Source organism: Procambarus clarkii, chromosome 3, assembly GCF_040958095.1.
Source record: "Procambarus clarkii isolate CNS0578487 chromosome 3, FALCON_Pclarkii_2.0, whole genome shotgun sequence".
Taxonomy (NCBI): Eukaryota; Metazoa; Arthropoda; class Malacostraca; order Decapoda; family Cambaridae; genus Procambarus; species Procambarus clarkii.
In genome coordinates this window covers 40,400,160-40,423,386 of record NC_091152.1, presented here as the reverse complement: position 1 = coordinate 40,423,386, position 23,227 = coordinate 40,400,160, and positions in this window count along the sequence as shown.

Below are 23,227 nucleotides of genomic sequence, written 5' to 3'. Positions count from 1 at the left end.
TAGAGTGTTGGTAACTATAGGGCCACTAGTCCTGTAGAGTGTTGGTAACTATAGGGCCACTAGTCCTGTAGAGTGTTGGTAACTATAGGGCCACTGGTCCTGTAGAGTGTTGGTAACTATAGGGCCACTAGTCCTGTAGAGTGTTGGTAACTATAGGGCCTCTGGTCCTGTAGAGTGTTGGTAACTATAGGGCCACTGGTCCTGTAGAGTGTTGGTAACTATAGGGCCTCTGGTCCTGTAGAGTGTTGGTAACTATAGGGCCTCTGGTCCTGTAGAGTGTTGGTAACTATAGGGCCACTGGTCCTGTAGAGTGTTGGTAACTATAGGGCCTCTGGTCCTGTAGAGTGTTGGTAACTATAGAGCCTCTGGTCCTGTAGAGTGTTGGTAACTATAGGGCCACTGGTCCTGTAGAGTGTTGGTAACTATAGGGCCACTGGTCCTGTAGAGTGTTGGTAACTATAGGGCCACTGGTCCTGTAGAGTGTTGGTAACTATAGGGCCACTGGTGTTGGAAATTTCCAACACTAAATACAACACTGTTGTATTCTCATTAATTATTACTAATTCTACTAATCATTGTAGTGAGTAAAATTAACCCAACATAGAGTTCGCATGTACTAATAATTACATCTGTACAATAAGGCTAGAACTTTTACGTCACCCGACGCCAGTATTGCGTCAGATTCCATTGTAATAAACACATTTATATCCAATGTGTCTGAGAATTGAATTTGATTCTCTATAAACAACGGTGTTCTGTGTGATTATTAATTACAGATAAACTGATCCCTAACTAAAGCCAAATAGAGCGTTTATATTTATAACTGTTATCTAGTAGTAAATTTAACGTCACGCGTGAATGCCCTGGAGAGACTTTAATTCATCTCCATTGTTCGTTTACTATCATAAAACTGGCGAATAATGATATTTAACTCCTCTAAATAATAAACTCGTCCTAACCCGTGCATTTCAATCACAACTGTGAGAAATGATAATATTCACAATATATAATTTGAGTAACAAACGCGGGACGCGGAGCGGGACGGAGGAGACGCCAGTGCACGAGGTGATGCGTTCCCGAGCAGACGCGTACACGAAACAACGCGCTCACGAGGAGACGCCATTGCCCAGCCACCAGGGTAGACGCCATCAAGACCTCTAGAAGAAAGTCGCCACTGTGAGGTGGGAAGAACCTTGCAGAACCTTAACTTCACTGGTGTCAGTGTCATTTACATAACAAGTCGAATGTCAAGAGATTTAATTTGATATTCGGCTAGAACCTGTTAAATTTGGTTCTATGTAATACCACGTGACCGGCTAGTGAAGCGCGTCAGTATCTAGGATAGGCTAGACCGAAACCTAGGACGCGAATTTCGGCAAGCCTTAACTTACACAGTGCCCATATTAGCTAAGTATCCTTATCCTTATTTGATGCATCTTATAAGGGGTAGGTTTATAGCTGGGTAGCTTGTCGTGACGCTGTGCGACAACAACAAACTACAGGTCATCATTTTTCCCTTATTATTAATATCAATTTATTGAACATAGAAATCTAGTAGTTTAATCTGTTGCTACTGAAAAACACTTTGATTTACAGCGTGTGTGCGGAATTCGCCGAGCTGTCATTTCCCATGTTAATCAACTCCCAGTGTTCCATGACGAGTCCAGGAGAATCAGAGGATGCGTTGTGACTAACTTCTTGGAAATCTTCTTTAAGCTAAGATTCCATTTGTATTCCTCGATTTTTATTATCTGTACTCTTTTACATGCAGAATTCTGTTCATTGGATTAACATGTGTTTATTATGATTATTATTATTCCTGTTCATAATCTATGTTCTCATTAATGATAACGGTAATAATTTCATAAATGTTCATAGGATTAGATTATTATACATTGGACTGGTGAACGAACCACACTAGTTCCTGGACGTACTGAGTTCCAGTAATAACCCCCCAATGTAGGTGTTTGAGGCTTTGATTCATTTAATTATACAGCCCATTAATTATTTCAGTGATCATATTCTCTAGTATTTTATCCATAGTTACTGGTTCATCTAGGAATTTGCTTATTATCATATTTTCTTAGTTTTCCTCTTTTACTATAAAAGCGGGTGGTCCTTCGTAATTGATTTTTATTACATTAATAATTTAATATATAGAGTCAAGCCCCAAATGTCCCACAACTGGTCCTGTAGAGTGTTGGTAACTATAGGGCCACTGGTCCTGTACAGTGTTGGTAACTATAGGGCCTCTGGTCCTGTAGAGTGTTGGTAACTATAGGGCCACTGGTCCTGTAGAGTGTTGGTAACTATAGGGCCTCAGGTCCTGTAGAGTGTTGGTAACTATAGGGCCTCTGGTCCTGTAGAGTGTTGGTAACTATAGGGCCACTAGTCCTGTAGAGTGTTGGTAACTATAGGGCCTCTGGTCCTGTAGTGTGTTGGTAACTATAGGGCCACTGGTCCTGTAGAGTGTTGGTAACTATAGGGCCACTAGTCCTGTAGAGTGTTGGTAACTATAGGGCCACTGGTCCTGTAGAGTGTTGGTAACTATAGGGCCACTAGTCCTGTAGAGTGTTGGTAACTATAGGGCCACTAGTCCTGTAGAGTGTTGGTAACTATAGGGCCACTGGTCCTGTAGAGTGTTGGTAACTATAGGGCCACTAGTCCTGTAGAGTGTTGGTAACTATAGGGCCTCTGGTCCTGTAGAGTGTTGGTAACTATAGGGCCACTGGTCCTGTAGAGTGTTGGTAACTATAGGGCCTCTGGTCCTGTAGAGTGTTGGTAACTATAGAGCCTCTGGTCCTGTAGAGTGTTGGTAACTATAGGGCCACTGGTCCTGTAGAGTGTTGGTAACTATAGGGCCACTAGTCCTGTAGAGTGTTGGTAACTATAGGGCCACTGGTCCTGTAGAGTGTTGGTAACTATAGGGCCTCTGGTCCTGTAGAGTGTTGGTAACTATAGGGCCACTGGTCCTGTAGAGTGTTGGTAACTATAGGGCCACTGGTCCTGTAGAGTGTTGGTAACTATAGGGCCACTGGTGTTGGAAATTTCCAACACTAAATACAACACTGTTGTATTCTCATTAATTATTACTAATTCTACTAATCATTGTAGTGAGTAAAATTAACCCAACATAGAGTTCGCATGTACTAATAATTACATCTGTACAATAAGGCTAGAACTTTTACGTCACCCGACGCCAGTATTGCGTCAGATTCCATTGTAATAAACACATTTATATCCATTGTGTCTGAGAATTGAATTTGATTCTCTATAAACAACGGTGTTCTGTGTGATTATTAATTACAGATAAACTGATCCAAATAGAGCGTTTATATTTATAACTGTTATCTAGTAGTAAATTTAACGTCACGCGTGAATGCCCTGGAGAGACTTTAATTCATCTCCATTGTTCGTTTACTATCATAAAATTGGCGAATAATGATATTTAACTCCTCTAAATAATAAACTCGTCCTAACCCGTGCATTTCAATCACAACTGTGAGAAATGATAATATTCACAATATATAATTTGAGTAACAAACGCGGGACGCGGAGCGGGACGGAGGAGACGCCAGTGCACGAGGTGATGCGTTCCCGAGCAGACGCGTACACGAAACAACGCGCTCACGAGGAGACGCCATTGCCCAGCCACCAGGGTAGACGCCATCAAGACCTCTAGAAGAAAGTCGCCACTGTGAGGTGGGAAGAACCTTGCAGAACCTTAACTTCACTGGTGTCAGTGTCATTTACATAACAAGTCGAATGTCAAGAGATTTAATTTGATATTCGGCTAGAACCTGTTAAATTTGGTTCTATGTAATACCACGTGACCGGCCAGTGAAGCGCGTCAGTATCTAGGATAGGCTAGACCGGAACCTAGGACGCGAATTTCGGCAAGCCTTAACTTACACAGTGCCCATATTAGCTAAGTATCCTTATCCTTATTTGATGCATCTTATAGGGGGTAGGTTTATAGCTGGGTAGCTTGTCGTGACGCTGTGCGACAACAACAAACTACAGGTCATCATTTTTCCCTTATTATTAATATCAATTTATTGAACATAGAAATCTAGTAGTTTAATCTGTTGCTACTGAAAAACACTTTGATTTACAGCGTGTGTGCGGAATTCGCCGAGCTGTCATTTCCCATGTTAATCAACTCCCAGTGTTCCATGACGAGTCCAGGAGAATCAGAGGATGCGTTGTGACTAACTTCTTGGAAATCTTCTTTAAGCTAAGATTCCATTTGTATTCCTCGATTTTTATTATCTGTACTCTTTTACATGCAGAATTCTGTTCATTAGATTAACATGTGTTTATTATGATTATTATTATTCCTGTTCATAATCTATGTTCTCATTAATGATAACGGTAATAATTTCATAAATGTTCATAGGATTAGATTATTATACATTTGACTGGTGAACGAACCACACTAGTTCCTGGACGTACTGAGTTCCAGTAATAACCCCCCAATGTAGGTGTTTGAGGCTTTGATTCATTTAATTATACAGCCCATTAATTATTTCAGTGATCATATTCTCTAGTATTTTATCCATAGTTACTGGTTCATCTAGGAATTTGCTTATTATCATATTTTCTTAGTTTCCCTCTTTTACTATAAAAGCGGGTGGTCCTTCGTAATTGATTTTTATTACATTAATAATTTAATATATAGAGTCAAGCCCCAAATGTCCCACAACTGGTCCTGTAGAGTGTTGGTAACTATAGGGCCACTGGTCCTGTACAGTGTTGGTAACTATAGGGCCTCTGGTCCTGTAGAGTGTTGGTAACTATAGGGCCACTGGTCCTGTAGAGTGTTGGTAACTATAGGGCCTCAGGTCCTGTAGAGTGTTGGTAACTATAGGGCCTCTGGTCCTGTAGAGTGTTGGTAACTATAGGGCCACTGGTCCTGTAGAGTGTTGGTAACTATAGGGCCTCTGGTCCTGTAGTGTGTTGGTAACTATAGGGCCACTGGTCCTGTAGAGTGTTGGTAACTATAGGGCCACTAGTCCTGTAGAGTGTTGGTAACTATAGGGCCACTGGTCCTGTAGAGTGTTGGTAACTATAGGGCCACTAGTCCTGTAGAGTGTTGGTAACTATAGGGCCACTAGTCCTGTAGAGTGTTGGTAACTATAGGGCCACTGGTCCTGTAGAGTGTTGGTAACTATAGGGCCACTAGTCCTGTAGAGTGTTGGTAACTATAGGGCCTCTGGTCCTGTAGAGTGTTGGTAACTATAGGGCCACTGGTCCTGTAGAGTGTTGGTAACTATAGGGCCTCTGGTCCTGTAGAGTGTTGGTAACTATAGGGCCTCTGGTCCTGTAGAGTGTTGGTAACTATAGGGCCACTGGTCCTGTAGAGTGTTGGTAACTATAGGGCCTCTGGTCCTGTAGAGTGTTGGTAACTATAGAGCCTCTGGTCCTGTAGAGTGTTGGTAACTATAGGGCCACTGGTCCTGTAGAGTGTTGGTAACTATAGGGCCACTGGTCCTGTAGAGTGTTGGTAACTATAGGGCCACTGGTCCTGTAGAGTGTTGGTAACTATAGGGCCACTGGTGTTGGAAATTTCCAACACTAAATACAACACTGTTGTATTCTCATTAATTATTACTAATTCTACTAATCATTGTAGTGAGTAAAATTAACCCAACATAGAGTTCGCATGTACTAATAATTACATCTGTACAATAAGGCTAGAACTTTTACGTCACCCGACGCCAGTATTGCGTCAGATTCCATTGTAATAAACACATTTATATCCATTGTGTCTGAGAATTGAATTTGATTCTCTATAAACAACGGTGTTCTGTGTGATTATTAATTACAGATAAACTGATCCCTAACTAAAGCCAAATAGAGCGTTTATATTTATAACTGTTATCTAGTAGTAAATTTAACGTCACGCGTGAATGCCCTGGAGAGACTTTAATTCATCTCCATTGTTCGTTTACTATCATAAAACTGGCGAATAATGATATTTAACTCCTCTAAATAATAAACTCGTCCTAACCCGTGCATTTCAATCACAACTGTGAGAAATGATAATATTCACAATATATAATTTGAGTAACAAACGCGGGACGCGGAGCGGGACGGAGGAGACGCCAGTGCACGAGGTGATGCGTTCCCGAGCAGACGCGTACACGAAACAACGCGCTCACGAGGAGACGCCATTGCCCAGCCACCAGGGTAGACGCCATCAAGACCTCTAGAAGAAAGTCGCCACTGTGAGGTGGGAAGAACCTTGCAGAACCTTAACTTCACTGGTGTCAGTGTCATTTACATAACAAGTCGAATGTCAAGAGATTTAATTTGATATTCGGCAAGAACCTGTTAAATTTGGTTCTATGTAATACCACGTGACCGGCTAGTGAAGCGCGTCAGTATCTAGGATAGGCTAGACCGAAACCTAGGACGCGAATTTCGGCAAGCCTTAACTTACACAGTGCCCATATTAGCTAAGTATCCTTATCCTTATTTGATGCATCTTATAGGGGGTAGGTTTATAGCTGGGTAGCTTGTCGTGACGCTGTGCGACAACAACAAACTACAGGTCATCATTTTTCCCTTATTATTAATATCAATTTATTGAACATAGAAATCTAGTAGTTTAATCTGTTGCTACTGAAAAACACTTTGATTTACAGCGTGTGTGCGGAATTCGCCGAGCTGTCATTTCCCATGTTAATCAACTCCCAGTGTTCCATGACGAGTCCAGGAGAATCAGAGGATGCGTTGTGACTAACTTCTTGGAAATCTTCTTTAAGCTAAGATTCCATTTGTATTCCTCGATTTTTATTATCTGTACTCTTTTACATGCAGAATTCTGTTCATTGGATTAACATGTGTTTATTATGATTATTATTATTCCTGTTCATAATCTATGTTCTCATTAATGATAACGGTAATAATTTCATAAATGTTCATAGGATTAGATTATTATACATTGGACTTGTGAACGAACCACACTAGTTCCTGGACGTACTGAGTTCCAGTAATAACCCCCCAATGTAGGTGTTTGAGGCTTTGATTCATTTAATTATACAGCCCATTAATTATTTCAGTGATCATATTCTCTAGTATTTTATCCATAGTTACTGGTTCATCTAGGAATTTGCTTATTATCATATTTTCTTAGTTTCCCTCTTTTACTATAAAAGCGGGTGGTCCTTCGTAATTGATTTTTATTACATTAATAATTTAATATATAGAGTCAAGCCCCAAATGTCCCACAACTGGTCCTGTAGAGTGTTGGTAACTATAGGGCCACTGGTCCTGTACAGTGTTGGTAACTATAGGGCCTCTGGTCCTGTAGAGTGTTGGTAACTATAGGGCCACTGGTCCTGTAGAGTGTTGGTAACTATAGGGCCTCAGGTCCTGTAGAGTGTTGGTAACTATAGGGCCTCTGGTCCTGTAGAGTGTAGGTAACTATAGGGCCACTGGTCCTGTAGAGTGTTGGTAACTATAGGGCCTCTGGTCCTGTAGTGTGTTGGTAACTATAGGGCCACTGGTCCTGTAGAGTGTTGGTAACTATAGGGCCACTAGTCCTGTAGAGTGTTGGTATTTATAGGGCCACTGGTCCTGTAGAGTGTTGGTAACTATAGGGCCACTAGTCCTGTAGAGTGTTGGTAACTATAGGGCCACTAGTCCTGTAGAGTGTTGGTAACTATAGGGCCACTGGTCCTGTAGAGTGTTGGTAACTATAGGGCCACTAGTCCTGTAGAGTGTTGGTAACTATAGGGCCTCTGGTCCTGTAGAGTGTTGGTAACTATAGGGCCACTGGTCCTGTAGAGTGTTGGTAACTATAGGGCCTCTGGTCCTGTAGAGTGTTGGTAACTATAGGGCCTCTGGTCCTGTAGAGTGTTGGTAACTATAGGGCCACTGGTCCTGTAGAGTGTTGGTAACTATAGGGCCTCTGGTCCTGTAGAGTGTTGGTAACTATAGAGCCTCTGGTCCTGTAGAGTGTTGGTAACTATAGGGCCTCTGGTCCTGTAGAGTGTTGGTAACTATAGGGCCACTGGTCCTGTAGAGTGTTGGTAACTATAGGGCCACTGGTCCTGTAGAGTGTTGGTAACTATAGGGCCACTGGTGTTGGAAATTTCCAACACTAAATACAACACTGTTGTATTCTCATTAATTATTACTAATTCTACTAATCATTGTAGTGAGTAAAATTAACCCAACATAGAGTTCGCATGTACTAATAATACATCTGTAAAATAAGGTTTGAACTTTTACGTCACCCGACGCCAGTATTGCGTCAGATTCCATTGTAATAAACACATTTATATCCATTGTGTCTGAGAATTGAATTTGATTCTCTATAAACAACGGTGTTCTGTGTGATTATTAATTACAGATAAACTGATCCCTAACTAAAGCCAAATAGAGCGTTTATATTTATAACTGTTATCTAGTAGTAAATTTAACGTCACGCGTGAATGCCCTGGAGAGACTTTAATTCATCTCCATTGTTCGTTTACTATCATAAAACTGGCGAATAATGATATTTAACTCCTCTAAATAATAAACTCGTCCTAACCCGTGCATTTCAATCACAACTGTGAGAAATGATAATATTCACAATATATAATTTGAGTAACAAACGCGGGACGCGGAGCGGGACGGAGGAGACACCAGTGCACGAGGTGATGCGTTCCCGAGCAGACGCGTACACGAAACAACGCGCTCACGAGGAGACGCCATTGCCCAGCCACCAGGGTAGACGCCATCAAGACCTCTAGAAGAAAGTCGCCACTGTGAGGTGGGAAGAACCTTGCAGAACCTTAACTTCACTGGTGTCAGTGTCATTTACATAACAAGTCGAATGTCAAGAGATTTAATTTGATATTCGGCAAGAACCTGTTAAATTTGGTTCTATGTAATACCACGTGACCGGCTAGTGATGCGCGTCAGTATCTAGGATAGGCTAGACCGAAACCTAGGACGCGAATTTCGGCAAGCCTTAACTTACACAGTGCCCATATTAGCTAAGTATCCTTATCCTTATTTGATGCATCTTATAGGGGGTAGGTTTATAGCTGGGTAGCTTGTCGTGACGCTGTGCGACAACAACAAACTACAGGTCATCATTTTTCCCTTATTATTAATATCAATTTATTGAACATAGAAATCTAGTAGTTTAATCTGTTGCTACTGAAAAACACTTTGATTTACAGCGTGTGTGCGGAATTCGCCGAGCTGTCATTTCCCATGTTAATCAACTCCCAGTGTTCCATGACGAGTCCAGGAGAATCAGAGGATGCGTTGTGACTAACTTCTTGGAAATCTTCTTTAAGCTAAGATTCCATTTGTATTCCTCGATTTTTATTATCTGTACTCTTTTACATGCAGAATTCTGTTCATTGGATTAACATGTGTTTATTATGATTATTATTATTCCTGTTCATAATCTATGTTCTCATTAATGATAACGGTAATAATTTCATAAATGTTCATAGGATTAGATTATTATACATTGGACTGGTGAACGAACCACACTAGTTCCTGGACGTACTGAGTTCCAGTAATAACCCCCCAATGTAGGTGTTTGAGGCTTTGATTCATTTAATTATACAGCCCATTAATTATTTCAGTGATCATATTCTCTAGTATTTTCCATAGTTACTGGTTCATCTAGGAATTTGCTTATTATCATATTTTCTTAGTTTCCCTCTTTTACTATAAAAGCGGGTGGTCCTTCGTAATTGATTTTTATTACATTAATAATTTAATATATAGAGTCAAGCCCCAAATGTCCCACAACTGGTCCTGTAGAGTGTTGGTAACTATAGGGCCACTGGTCCTGTACAGTGTTGGTAACTATAGGGCCTCTGGTCCTGTAGAGTGTTGGTAACTATAGGGCCACTGGTCCTGTAGAGTGTTGGTAACTATAGGGCCTCTGGTCCTGTAGAGTGTTGGTAACTATAGGGCCACTGGTCGTGTAGAGTGTTGGTAACTATAGGGCCTCAGGTCCTGTAGAGTGTTGGTAACTATAGGGCCTCTGGTCCTGTAGAGTGTTGGTAACTATAGGGCCACTGGTCCTGTAGAGTGTTGGTAACTATAGGGCCTCAGGTGCTGTAGAGTGTTGGTAACTATAGGGCCTCTGGTCCTGTAGAGTGTTGGTAACTATTGGGCCACTGGTCCTGTAGAGTGTTGGTAACTATAGGGCCTCTGGTCCTGTAGTGTGTTGGTAACTATAGGGCCACTGGTCCTGTAGAGTGTTGGTAACTATAGGGCCACTAGTCCTGTAGAGTGTTGGTAACTATAGGGCCACTGGTCCTGTAGAGTGTTGGTAACTATAGGGCCACTAGTCCTGTAGAGTGTTGGTAACTATAGGGCCACTAGTCCTGTAGAGTGTTGGTAACTATAGGGCCACTGGTCCTGTAGAGTGTTGGTAACTATAGGGCCACTAGTCCTGTAGAGTGTTGGTAACTATAGGGCCTCTGGTCCTGTAGATTGTTGGTAACTATAGGGCCACTGGTCCTGTAGAGTGTTGGTAACTATAGGGCCTCTGGTCCTGTAGAGTGTTGGTAACTATAGAGCCTCTGATCCTGTAGAGTGTTGGTAACTATAGGGCCACTGGTCCTGTAGAGTGTTGGTAACTATAGGGCCACTAGTCCTGTAGAGTGTTGGTAACTATAGGGCCACTGGTCCTGTAGAGTGTTGGTAACTATAGGGCCTCTGGTCCTGTAGAGTGTTGGTAACTATAGGGCCACTGGTCCTGTAGAGTGTTGGTAACTATAGGGCCACTGGTCCTGTAGAGTGTTGGTAACTATAGGGCCACTGGTGTTGGAAATTTCCAACACTAAATACAACACTGTTGTATTCTCATTAATTATTACTAATTCTACTAATCATTGTAGTGAGTAAAATTAACCCAACATAGAGTTCGCATGTACTAATAATTACATCTGTACAATAAGGCTAGAACTTTTACGTCACCCGACGCCAGTATTGCGTCAGATTCCATTGTAATAAACACATTTATATCCATTGTGTCTGAGAATTGAATTTGATTCTCTATAAACAACGGTGTTCTGTGTGATTATTAATTACAGATAAACTGATCCCTAACTAAAGCCAAATAGAGCGTTTATATTTATAACTGTTATCTAGTAGTAAATTTAACGTCACGCGTGAATGCCCTGGAGAGACTTTAATTCATCTCCATTGTTCGTTTACTATCATAAAACTGGCGAATAATGATATTTAACTCCTCTAAATAATAAACTCGTCCTAACCCGTGCATTTCAATCACAACTGTGAGAAATGATAATATTCACAATATATAATTTGAGTAACAAACGCAGGACGCGGAGCGGGACGGAGGAGACGCCAGTGCACGAGGTGATGCGTTCCCGAGCAGACGCGTACACGAAACAACGCACTCACGAGGAGACGCCATTGCCCAGCCACCAGGGTAGACGCCATCAAGACCTCTAGAAGAAAGTCGCCACTGTGAGGTGGGAAGAACCTTGCAGAACCTTAACTTCACTGGTGTCAGTGTCATTTACATAACAAGTCGAATGTCAAGAGATTTAATTTGATATTCGGCTAGAACCTGTTAAATTTGGTTCTATGTAATACCACGTGACCGGCCAGTGAAGCGCGTCAGTATCTAGGATAGGCTAGACCGGAACCTAGGACGCGAATTTCGGCAAGCCTTAACTTACACAGTGCCCATATTAGCTAAGTATCCTTATCCTTATTTGATGCATCTTATAGGGGGTAGGTTTATAGCTGGGTAGCTTGTCGTGACGCTGTGCGACAACAACAAACTACAGGTCATTATTTTTCCCTTATTATTAATATCAATTTAATGAACATAGAAATCTAGTAGTTTAATCTGTTGCTACTGAAAAACACTTTGATTTACAGCGTGTGTGCGGAATTCGCCGAGCTGTCATTTCCCATGTTAATCAACTCCCAGTGTTCCATGACGAGTCCAGGAGAATCAGAGGATGCGTTGTGACTAACTTTTTGGAAATCTTCTTTAAGCTAAGATTCCATTTGAATTCCTCGATTTTTATTATCTGTACTCTTTTACATGCAGAATTCTGTTCATTGGATTAACATGTGTTTATTATGATTATTATTATTCCTGTTCATAATCTATGTTCTCATTAATGATAACGGTAATAATTTCATAAATGTTCATAGGATTAGATTATTATACATTGGACTGGTGAACGAACCACACTAGTTCCTGGACGTACTGAGTTCCAGTAATAACCCCCCAATGTAGGTGTTTGAGGCTTTGATTCATTTAATTATACAGCCCATTAATTATTTCAGTGATCATATTCTCTAGTATTTTATCCATAGTTACTGGTTCATCTAGGAATTTGCTTATTATCATATTTTCTTAGTTTCCCTCTTTTACTCTAAAAGCGGGTGGTCCTTCGTAATTGATTTTTATTACATTAATAATTTAATATATAGAGTCAAGCCCCAAATGTCCCACAACTGGTCCTGTAGAGTGTTGGTAACTATAGGGCCACTGGTCCTGTAGAGTGTTGGTAACTATAGGGCCTCTGGTCCTGTAGAGTGTTGGTAACTATAGGGCCACTGGTCCTGTAGAGTGTTGGTAACTATAGGGCCTCAGGTCCTGTAGAGTGTTGGTAACTATAGGGCCTCTGGTCCTGTAGAGTAATGGTAACTATAGGGCCACTGGTCCTGTAGAGTGTTGGTAACTATAGGGCCTATGGTCCTGTAGTGTGTTGGTAACTATAGGGCCACTGGTCCTGTAGAGTGTTGGTAACTATAGGGCCACTAGTCCTGTAGAGTGTTGGTAACTATAGGGCCACTGGTCCTGTAGAGTGTTGGTAACTATAGGGCCTCTGGTCCTGTAGTGTGTTGGTAACTATAGGGCCACTGGTCCTGTAGAGTGTTGGTAACTATAGGGCCACTAGTCCTGTAGAGTGTTGGTAACTATAGGGCCACTGGTCCTGTAGAGTGTTGGTAACTATAGGGCCACTGGTCCTGTAGAGTGTTGGTAACTATAGGGCCACTGGTCCTGTAGAGTGTTGGTAACTATAGGGCCACTAGTCCTGTAGAGTGTTGGTAACTATAGGGACACTAGTCGTGTAGAGTGTTGGTAACTATAGGGCCACTGGTCCTGTAGAGTGTTGGTAACTATAGGGCCACTAGTCCTGTAGAGTGTTGGTAACTATAGGGCCACTGGTCCTGTAGAGTGTTGGTAACTATAGGGCCACTAGTCCTGTAGAGTTTTGGTAACTATAGGGCCACTAGTCCTGTAGAGTGTTGGTAACTATAGGGCCACTGGTCCTGTAGAGTGTTGGTAACTATAGGGCCATTAGTCCTGTAGAGTGTTGGTAACTATAGGGCCTCTGGTCCTGTAGAGTGTTGGTAACTATAGGGCCACTGGTCCTGTAGAGTGTTGGTAACTATAGGGCCTCTGGTCCTGTAGAGTGTTGGTAACTATAGAGCCTCTGGTCCTGTAGAGTGTTGGTAACTATAGGGCCACTGGTCCTGTAGAGTGTTGGTAACTATAGGGCCACTAGTCCTGTAGAGTGTTGGTAACTATAGGGCCACTGGTCCTGTAGAGTGTTGGTAACTATAGGGCCTCTGGTCCTGTAGAGTGTTGGTAACTATAGGGCCACTGGTCCTGTAGAGTGTTGGTAACTATAGGGCCACTGGTCCTGTAGAGTGTTGGTAACTATAGGGCCACTGGTGTTGGAAATTTCCAACACTAAATACAACACTGTTGTATTCTCATTAATTATTACTAATTCTACTAATCATTGTAGTGAGTAAAATTAACCCAACATAGAGTTCGCATGTACTAATAATTACATCTGTACAATAAGGCTAGAACTTTTACGTCACCCGACGCCAGTATTGCGTCAGATTCCATTGTAATAAACACATTTATATCCATTGTGTCTGAGAATTGAATTTGATTCTCTATAAACAACGGTGTTCTGTGTGATTATTAATTACAGATAAACTGATCCCTAACTAAAGCCAAATAGAGCGTTTATATTTATAACTGTTAGCTAGTAGTAAATTTAACGTCACGCGTGAATGCCCTGGAGAGACTTTAATTCATCTCCATTGTTCGTTTACTATCATAAAACTGGCGAATAATGATATTTAACTCCTCTAAATAATAAACTCGTCCTAACCCGTGCATTTCAATCACAACTGTGAGAAATGATAATATTCACAATATATAATTTGAGTAACAAACGCGGGACGCGGAGCGGGACGGAGGAGACGCCAGTGCACGAGGTGATGCGTTCCCAAGCAGACGCGTACACGAAACAACGCGCTCACGAGGAGACGCCATTGCCCAGCCACCAGGGTAGACGCCATCAAGACCTCTAGAAGAAAGTCGCCACTGTGAGGTGGGAAGAACCTTGCAGAACCTTAACTTCACTGGTGTCAGTGTCATTTACATAACAAGTCGAATGTCAAGAGATTTAATTTGATATTCGGCTAGAACCTGTTAAATTTGGTTCTATGTAATACCACGTGACCGGCCAGTGAAGCGCGTCAGTATCTAGGATAGGCTAGACCGGAACATAGGACGCGAATTTCGGCAAGCCTTAACTTACACAGTGCCCATATTAGCTAAGTATCCTTATCCTTATTTGATGCATCTTATAGGGGGTAGGTTTATAGCTGGGTAGCTTGTCGTGACGCTGTGCGACAACAACAAACTACAGGTCATTATTTTTCCCTTATTATTAATATCAATTTATTGAACATAGAAATCTAGTAGTTTAATCTGTTGCTACTGAAAAACACTTTGATTTACAGCGTGTGTGCGGAATTCGCCGAGCTGTCATTTCCCATGTTAATCAACTCCCAGTGTTCCATGACGAGCCCAGGAGAATCAGAGGATGCGTTGTGACTAACTTCTTGGAAATCTTCTATAAGCTAAGATTCCATTTGTATTCCTCGATTTTTATTATCTGTACTCTTTTACATGCAGAATTCTGTTCATTAGATTAACATGTGTTTATTATGATTATTATTATTCCTGTTCATAATCTATGTTCTCATTAATGATAACGGTAATAATTTCATAAATGTTCATAGGATTAGATTATTATACATTGGACTGGTGAACGAACCACACTAGTTCCTGGACGTACTGAGTTCCAGTAATAACCCCCCAATGTAGGTGTTTGAGGCTTTGATTCATTTAATTATACAGCCCATTAATTATTTCAGTGATCATATTCTCTAGTATTTTATCCATAGTTACTGGTTCATCTAGGAATTTGCTTATTATCATATTTTCATAGTTTCCCTCTTTTACTATAAAAGCGGGTGGTCCTTCGTAATTGATTTTTATTACATTAATAATTTAATATATAGAGTCAAGCCCTAAATGTCCCACAACTGGTCCTGTAGAGTGTTGGTAACTATAGGGCCACTGGTCCTGTAGAGTGTTGGTAACTATAGGGCCTCTGGTCCTGTAGAGTGTTGGTAACTATAGGGCCACTGGTCCTGTAGAGTGTTGGTAACTATAGGGCCTCAGGTCCTGTAGAGTGTTGGTAACTATAGGGCCTCTGGTCCTGTAGAGTAATGGTAACTATAGGGCCACTGGTCCTGTAGAGTGTTGGTAACTATAGGGCCTCTGGTCCTGTAGTGTGTTGGTAACTATAGGGCCACTGGTCCTGTAGAGTGTTGGTAACTATAGGGCCACTAGTCCTGTAGAGTGTTGGTAACTATAGGGCCACTGGTCCTGTAGAGTGTTGGTAACTATAGGGCCTCTGGTCCTGTAGTGTGTTGGTAACTATAGGGCCACTGGTCCTGTAGAGTGTTGGTAACTATAGGGCCACTAGTCCTGTAGAGTGTTGGTAACTAAAGGGCCACTGGTCCTGTAGAGTGTTGGTAACTATAGGGCCACTAGTCCTGTAGAGTGTTGGTAACTATAGGGACACTAGTCCTGTAGAGTGTTGGTAACTATAGGGCCACTGGTCCTGTAGAGTGTTGGTAACTATAGGGCCACTAGTCCTGTAGAGTGTTGGTAACTATAGGGCCTCTGGTCCTGTAGAGTGTTGGTAACTATAGGGCCACTGGTCCTGTAGAGTGTTGGTAACTATAGGGCCTCTGGTCCTGTAGAGTGTTGGTAACTATAGGGCCTCTGGTCCTGTAGAGTGTTGGTAACTATAGGGCCACTGGTCCTGTAGAGTGTTGGTAACTATAGGGCCACTAGTCCTGTAGAGTGTTGGTAACTATAGGGCCACTGGTCCTGTAGAGTGTTGGTAACTATAGGGCCTCTGGTCCTGTAGAGTGTTGGTAACTATAGGGCCACTGGTCCTGTAGAGTGTTGGTAACTATAGGGCCACTGGTCCTGTAGAGTGTTGGTAACTATAGGGCCACTGGTGTTGGAAATTTCCAACACTAAATACAACACTGTTGTATTCTCATTAATTATTACTAATTCTACTAATCATTGTAGTGAGTAAAATTAACCCAACATAGAGTTCGCATGTACTAATAATTACATCTGTACAATAAGGCTAGAACTTTTACGTCACCCGACGCCAGTATTGCGTCAGATTCCATTGTAATAAACACATTTATATCCAATGTGTCTGAGAATTGAATTTGATTCTCTATAAACAACGGTGTTCTGTGTGATTATTAATTACAGATAAACTGATCCCTAACTAAAGCCAAATAGAGCGTTTATATTTATAACTGTTATCTAGTAGTAAATTCAACGTCACGCGTGTATGCCCTGGTGAGACTTTAATTCATCTTCATTGTTCGTTTACTATCATACAACTGGCGAATAATGATATTTAACTCCTCTAAATAATAAACTCGTCCTAACCCGTGCATTTCAATCACAACTGTGAGAAATGATAATATTCACAATATATAATTTGAGTAACAAACGCGGGACGCGGAGCGGGACGGAGGAGACGCCAGTGCACGAGGTGATGCGTTCCCGAGCAGACGCGTACACGAAACAACGCGCTCACGAGGAGACGCCATTGCCCAGCCACCAGGGTAGACGCCATCAAGACCTCTAGAAGAAAGTCGCCACTGTGAGGTGGGAAGAACCTTGCAGAACCTTAACTTCACTGGTGTCAGTGTCATTTACATAACAAGTCGAATGTCAAGAGATTTAATTTGATATTCGGCTAGAACCTGTTAAATTTGGTTCTATGTAATACCACGTGACCGGCCAGTGAAGCGCGTCAGTATCTAGGATAGGCTAGACCGGAACCTAGGACGCGAATTTCGGCAAGCCTTAACTTACACAGTGCCCTTATTAGCTAAGTATCCTTATCCTTATTTGATGCATCTTATAGGGGGTAGGTTTATAGCTGGGTAGCTTGTCGTGACGCTGTGCGACAACAACAAACTACAGGTCATTATTTTTCCCTTATTATTAATATCAATTTATTGAACATAGAAATCTAGTAGTTTAATCTGTTGCTACTGAAAAACACTTTGATTTACAGCGTGTGTGCGGAATTCGCCGAGCTGTCATTTCCCATGTTAATCAACTCCCAGTGTTCCATGACGAGTCCAGGAGAATCAGAGGATGCGTTGTGACTAACTTCTTGGAAATCTTCTTTAAGCTAAGATTCCATTTGTATTCCTCGATTTTTATTATCTGTACTCTTTTACATGCAGAATTCTGTTCATTGGATTAACATGTGTTTATTATGATTATTATTATTCCTGTTCATAATCTATGTTCTCATTAATGATAACGGTAATAATTTCATAAATGTTCATAGGATTAGATTATTATACATTGGACTGGTGAACGAACCACACTAGTTCCTGGACGTACTGAGTTCCAGTAATAACCCCCCAATGTAGGTGTTTGAGGCTTTGATTCATTTAATTATACAGCTCATTAATTATTTCCGTGATCATATTCTCTAGTATTTTATCCATAGTTACTGGTTCATCTAGGAATTTGCTTATTATCATATTTTCTTAGTTTCCCTCTTTTACTATAAAAGCGGGTGGTCCTTCGTAATTGATTTTTATTACATTAATAATTTAATATATAGAGTCAAGCCCCAAATGTCCCACAACTGGTCCTGTAGAGTGTTGGTAACTATAGGGCCACTGGTCCTGTAGAGTGTTGGTAACTATAGGGCCTCTGGTCCTGTAGAGTGTTGGTAACTATAGGGCCACTGGTCCTGTAGAGTGTTGGTAACTATAGGGCCTCAGGTCCTGTAGAGTATTGGTAACTATAGGGCCTCTGGTCCTGTAGAGTAATGGTAACTATAGGGCCACTGGTCCTGTAGAGTGTTGGTAACTATAGGGCCTCTGGTCCTGTAGTGTGTTGGTAACTATAGGGCCACTGGTCCTGTAGAGTGTTGGTAACTATAGGGCCACTAGTCCTGTAGAGTGTTGGTAACTATAGGGCCACTGGTCCTGTAGAGTGTTGGTAACTATAGGGCCTCTGGTCCTGTAGTGTGTTGGTAACTATAGGGCCACTGGTCCTGTAGAGTGTTGGTAACTATAGGGCCACTAGTCCTGTAGAGTGTTGGTAACTAAAGGGCCACTGGTCCTGTAGAGTGTTGGTAACTATAGGGCCACTAGTCCTGTAGAGTGTTGGTAACTATAGGGACACTAGTCCTGTAGAGTGTTGGTAACTATAGGGCCACTGGTCCTGTAGAGTGTTGGTAACTATAGGGCCACTAGTCCTGTAGAGTGTTGGTAACTATAGGGCCTCTGGTCCTGTAGAGTGTTGGTAACTATAGGGCCACTGGTCCTGTAGAGTGTTGGTAACTATAGGGCCTCTGGTCCTGTAGAGTGTTGGTAACTATAGGGCCTCTGGTCCTGTAGTGTGTTGGTAACTATAGGGCCACTGGTCCTGTAGAGTGTTGGTAACTATAGGGCCACTAGTCCTGTAGAGTGTTGGTAACTATAGGGCCACTGGTCCTGTAGAGTGTTGGTAACTATAGGGCCTCTGGTCCTGTAGTGTGTTGGTAACTATAGGGCCACTGGTCCTGTAGAGTGTTGGTAACTATAGGGCCACTAGTCCTGTAGAGTGTTGGTAACTAAAGGGCCACTGGTCCTGTAGAGTGTTGGTAACTATAGGGCCACTAGTCCTGTAGAGTGTTGGTAACTATAGGGACACTAGTCCTGTAGAGTGTTGGTAACTATAGGGCCACTGGTCCTGTAGAGTGTTGGTAACTATAGGGCCACTAGTCCTGTAGAGTGTTGGTAACTATAGGGCCTCTGGTCCTGTAGAGTGTTGGTAACTATAGGGCCACTGGTCCTGTAGAGTGTTGGTAACTATAGGGCCTCTGGTCCTGTAGAGTGTTGGTAACTATAGGGCCTCTGGTCCTGTAGAGTGTTGGTAACTATAGGGCCACTGGTCCTGTAGAGTGTTGGTAACTATAGGGCCACTAGTCCTGTAGAGTGTTGGTAACTATAGGGCCACTGGTCCTGTAGAGTGTTGGTAACTATAGGGCCTCTGGTCCTGTAGAGTGTTGGTAACTATAGGGCCACTGGTCCTGTAGAGTGTTGGTAACTATAGGGCCACTGGTCCTGTAGAGTGTTGGTAACTATAGGGCCACTGGTGTTGGAAATTTCCAACACTAAATACAACACTGTTGTATTCTCATTAATTATTACTAATTCTACTAATCATTGTAGTGAGTAAAATTAACCCAACATAGAGTTCGCATGTACTAATAATTACATCTGTACAATAAGGCTAGAACTTTTACGTCACCCGACGCCAGTATTGCGTCAGATTCCATTGTAATAAACACATTTATATCCAATGTGTCTGAGAATTGAATTTGATTCTCTATAAACAACGGTGTTCTGTGTGATTATTAATTACAGATAAACTGATCCCTAACTTAAGCCAAATAGAGCGTTTATATTTATAACTGTTATCTAGTAGTAAATTCAACGTCACGCGTGTATGCCCTGGTGAGACTTTAATTCATCTTCATTGTTCGTTTACTATCATACAACTGGCGAATAATGATATTTAACTCCTCTAAATAATAAACTCGTCCTAACCCGTGCATTTCAATCACAACTGTGAGAAATGATAATATTCACAATATATAATTTGAGTAACAAACGCGGGACGCGGAGCGGGACGGAGGAGACGCCAGTGCACGAGGTGATGCGTTCCCGAGCAGACGCGTACACGAAACAACGCGCTCACGAGGAGACGCCATTGCCCAGCCACCAGGGTAGACGCCATCAAGACCTCTAGAAGAAAGTCGCCACTGTGAGGTGGGAAGAACCTTGCAGAACCTTAACTTCACTGGTGTCAGTGTCATTTACATAACAAGTCGAATGTCAAGAGATTTAATTTGATATTCGGCTAGAACCTGTTAAATTTGGTTCTATGTAATACCACGTGACCGGCCAGTGAAGCGCGTCAGTATCTAGGATAGGCTAGACCGGAACCTAGGACGCGAATTTCGGCAAGCCTTAACTTACACAGTGCCCTTATTAGCTAAGTATCCTTATCCTTATTTGATGCATCTTATAGGGGGTAGGTTTATAGCTGGGTAGCTTGTCGTGACGCTGTGCGACAACAACAAACTACAGGTCATTATTTTTCCCTTATTATTAATATCAATTTATTGAACATAGAAATCTAGTAGTTTAATCTGTTGCTACTGAAAAACACTTTGATTTACAGCGTGTGTGCGGAATTCGCCGAGCTGTCATTTCCCATGTTAATCAACTCCCAGTGTTCCATGACGAGTCCAGGAGAATCAGAGGATGCGTTGTGACTAACTTCTTGGAAATCTTCTTTAAGCTAAGATTCCATTTGTATTCCTCGATTTTTATTATCTGTACTCTTTTACATGCAGAATTCTGTTCATTGGATTAACATGTGTTTATTATGATTATTATTATTCCTGTTCATAATCTATGTTCTCATTAATGATAACGGTAATAATTTCATAAATGTTCATAGGATTAGATTATTATACATTGGACTGGTGAACGAACCACACTAGTTCCTGGACGTACTGAGTTCCAGTAATAACCCCCCAATGTAGGTGTTTGAGGCTTTGATTCATTTAATTATACAGCTCATTAATTATTTCCGTGATCATATTCTCTAGTATTTTATCCATAGTTACTGGTTCATCTAGGAATTTGCTTATTATCATATTTTCTTAGTTTCCCTCTTTTACTATAAAAGCGGGTGGTCCTTCGTAATTGATTTTTATTACATTAATAATTTAATATATAGAGTCAAGCCCCAAATGTCCCACAACTGGTCCTGTAGAGTGTTGGTAACTATAGGGCCACTGGTCCTGTAGAGTGTTGGTAACTATAGGGCCTCTGGTCCTGTAGAGTGTTGGTAACTATAGGGCTACTGGTCCTGTAGAGTGTTGGTAACTATAGGGCCTCAGGTCCTGTAGAGTGTTGGTAACTATAGGGCCTCTGGTCCTGTAGAGTAATGGTAACTATAGGGCCACTGGTCCTGTAGAGTGTTGGTAACTATAGGGCCTCTGGTCCTGTAGTGTGTTGGTAACTATAGGGCCACTGGTCCTGTAGAGTGTTGGTAACTATAGGGCCACTAGTCCTGTAGAGTGTTGGTAACTATAGGGCCACTGGTCCTGTAGAGTGTTGGTAACTATAGGGCCTCTGGTCCTGTAGTGTGTTGGTAACTATAGGGCCACTGGTCCTGTAGAGTGTTGGTAACTATAGGGCCACTAGTCCTGTAGAGTGTTCGTAACTAAAGGGCCACTGGTCCTGTAGAGTGTTGGTAACTATAGGGCCACTAGTCCTGTAGAGTGTTGGTAACTATAGGGACACTAGTCCTGTAGAGTGTTGGTAACTATAGGGCCACTGGTCCTGTAGAGTGTTGGTAACTATAGGGCCACTAGTCCTGTAGAGTGTTGGTAACTATAGGGCCTCTGGTCCTGTAGAGTGTTGGTAACTATAGGGCCACTGGTCCTGTAGAGTGTTGGTAACTATAGGGCCTCTGGTCCTGTAGAGTGTTGGTAACTATAGGGCCTCTGGTCCTGTAGAGTGTTGGTAACTATAGGGCCACTGGTCCTGTAGAGTGTTGGTAACTATAGGGCCACTAGTCCTGTAGAGTGTTGGTAACTATAGGGCCACTGGTCCTGTAGAGTGTTGGTAACTATAGGGCCTCTGGTCCTGTAGAGTGTTGGTAACTATAGGGCCACTGGTCCTGTAGAGTGTTGGTAACTATAGGGCCACTGGTCCTGTAGTGTGTTGGTAACTATAGGGCCACTGGTCCTGTAGAGTGTTGGTAACTATAGGGCCACTAGTCCTGTAGAGTGTTGGTAACTATAGGGCCACTGGTCCTGTAGAGTGTTGGTAACTATAGGGCCACTAGTCCTGTAGAGTTTTGGTAACTATAGGGCCACTAGTCCTGTAGAGTGTTGGTAACTATAGGGCCACTGGTCCTGTAGAGTGTTGGTAACTATAGGGCCATTAGTCCTGTAGAGTGTTGGTAACTATAGGGCCTCTGGTCCTGTAGAGTGTTGGTAACTATAGGGCCACTGGTCCTGTAGAGTGTTGGTAACTATAGGGCCTCTGGTCCTGTAGAGTGTTGGTAACTATAGAGCCTCTGGTCCTGTAGAGTGTTGGTAACTATAGGGCCACTGGTCCTGTAGAGTGTTGGTAACTATAGGGCCACTAGTCCTGTAGAGTGTTGGTAACTATAGGGCCACTGGTCCTGTAGAGTGTTGGTAACTATAGGGCCTCTGGTCCTGTAGAGTGTTGGTAACTATAGGGCCACTGGTCCTGTAGAGTGTTGGTAACTATAGGGCCACTGGTCCTGTAGAGTGTTGGTAACTATAGGGCCACTGGTGTTGGAAATTTCCAACACTAAATACAACACTGTTGTATTCTCATTAATTATTACTAATTCTACTAATCATTGTAGTGAGTAAAATTAACCCAACATAGAGTTCGCATGTACTAATAATTACATCTGTACAATAAGGCTAGAACTTTTACGTCACCCGACGCCAGTATTGCGTCAGATTCCATTGTAATAAACACATTTATATCCATTGTGTCTGAGAATTGAATTTGATTCTCTATAAACAACGGTGTTCTGTGTGATTATTAATTACAGATAAACTGATCCCTAACTAAAGCCAAATAGAGCGTTTATATTTATAACTGTTAGCTAGTAGTAAATTTAACGTCACGCGTGAATGCCCTGGAGAGACTTTAATTCATCTCCATTGTTCGTTTACTATCATAAAACTGGCGAATAATGATATTTAACTCCTCT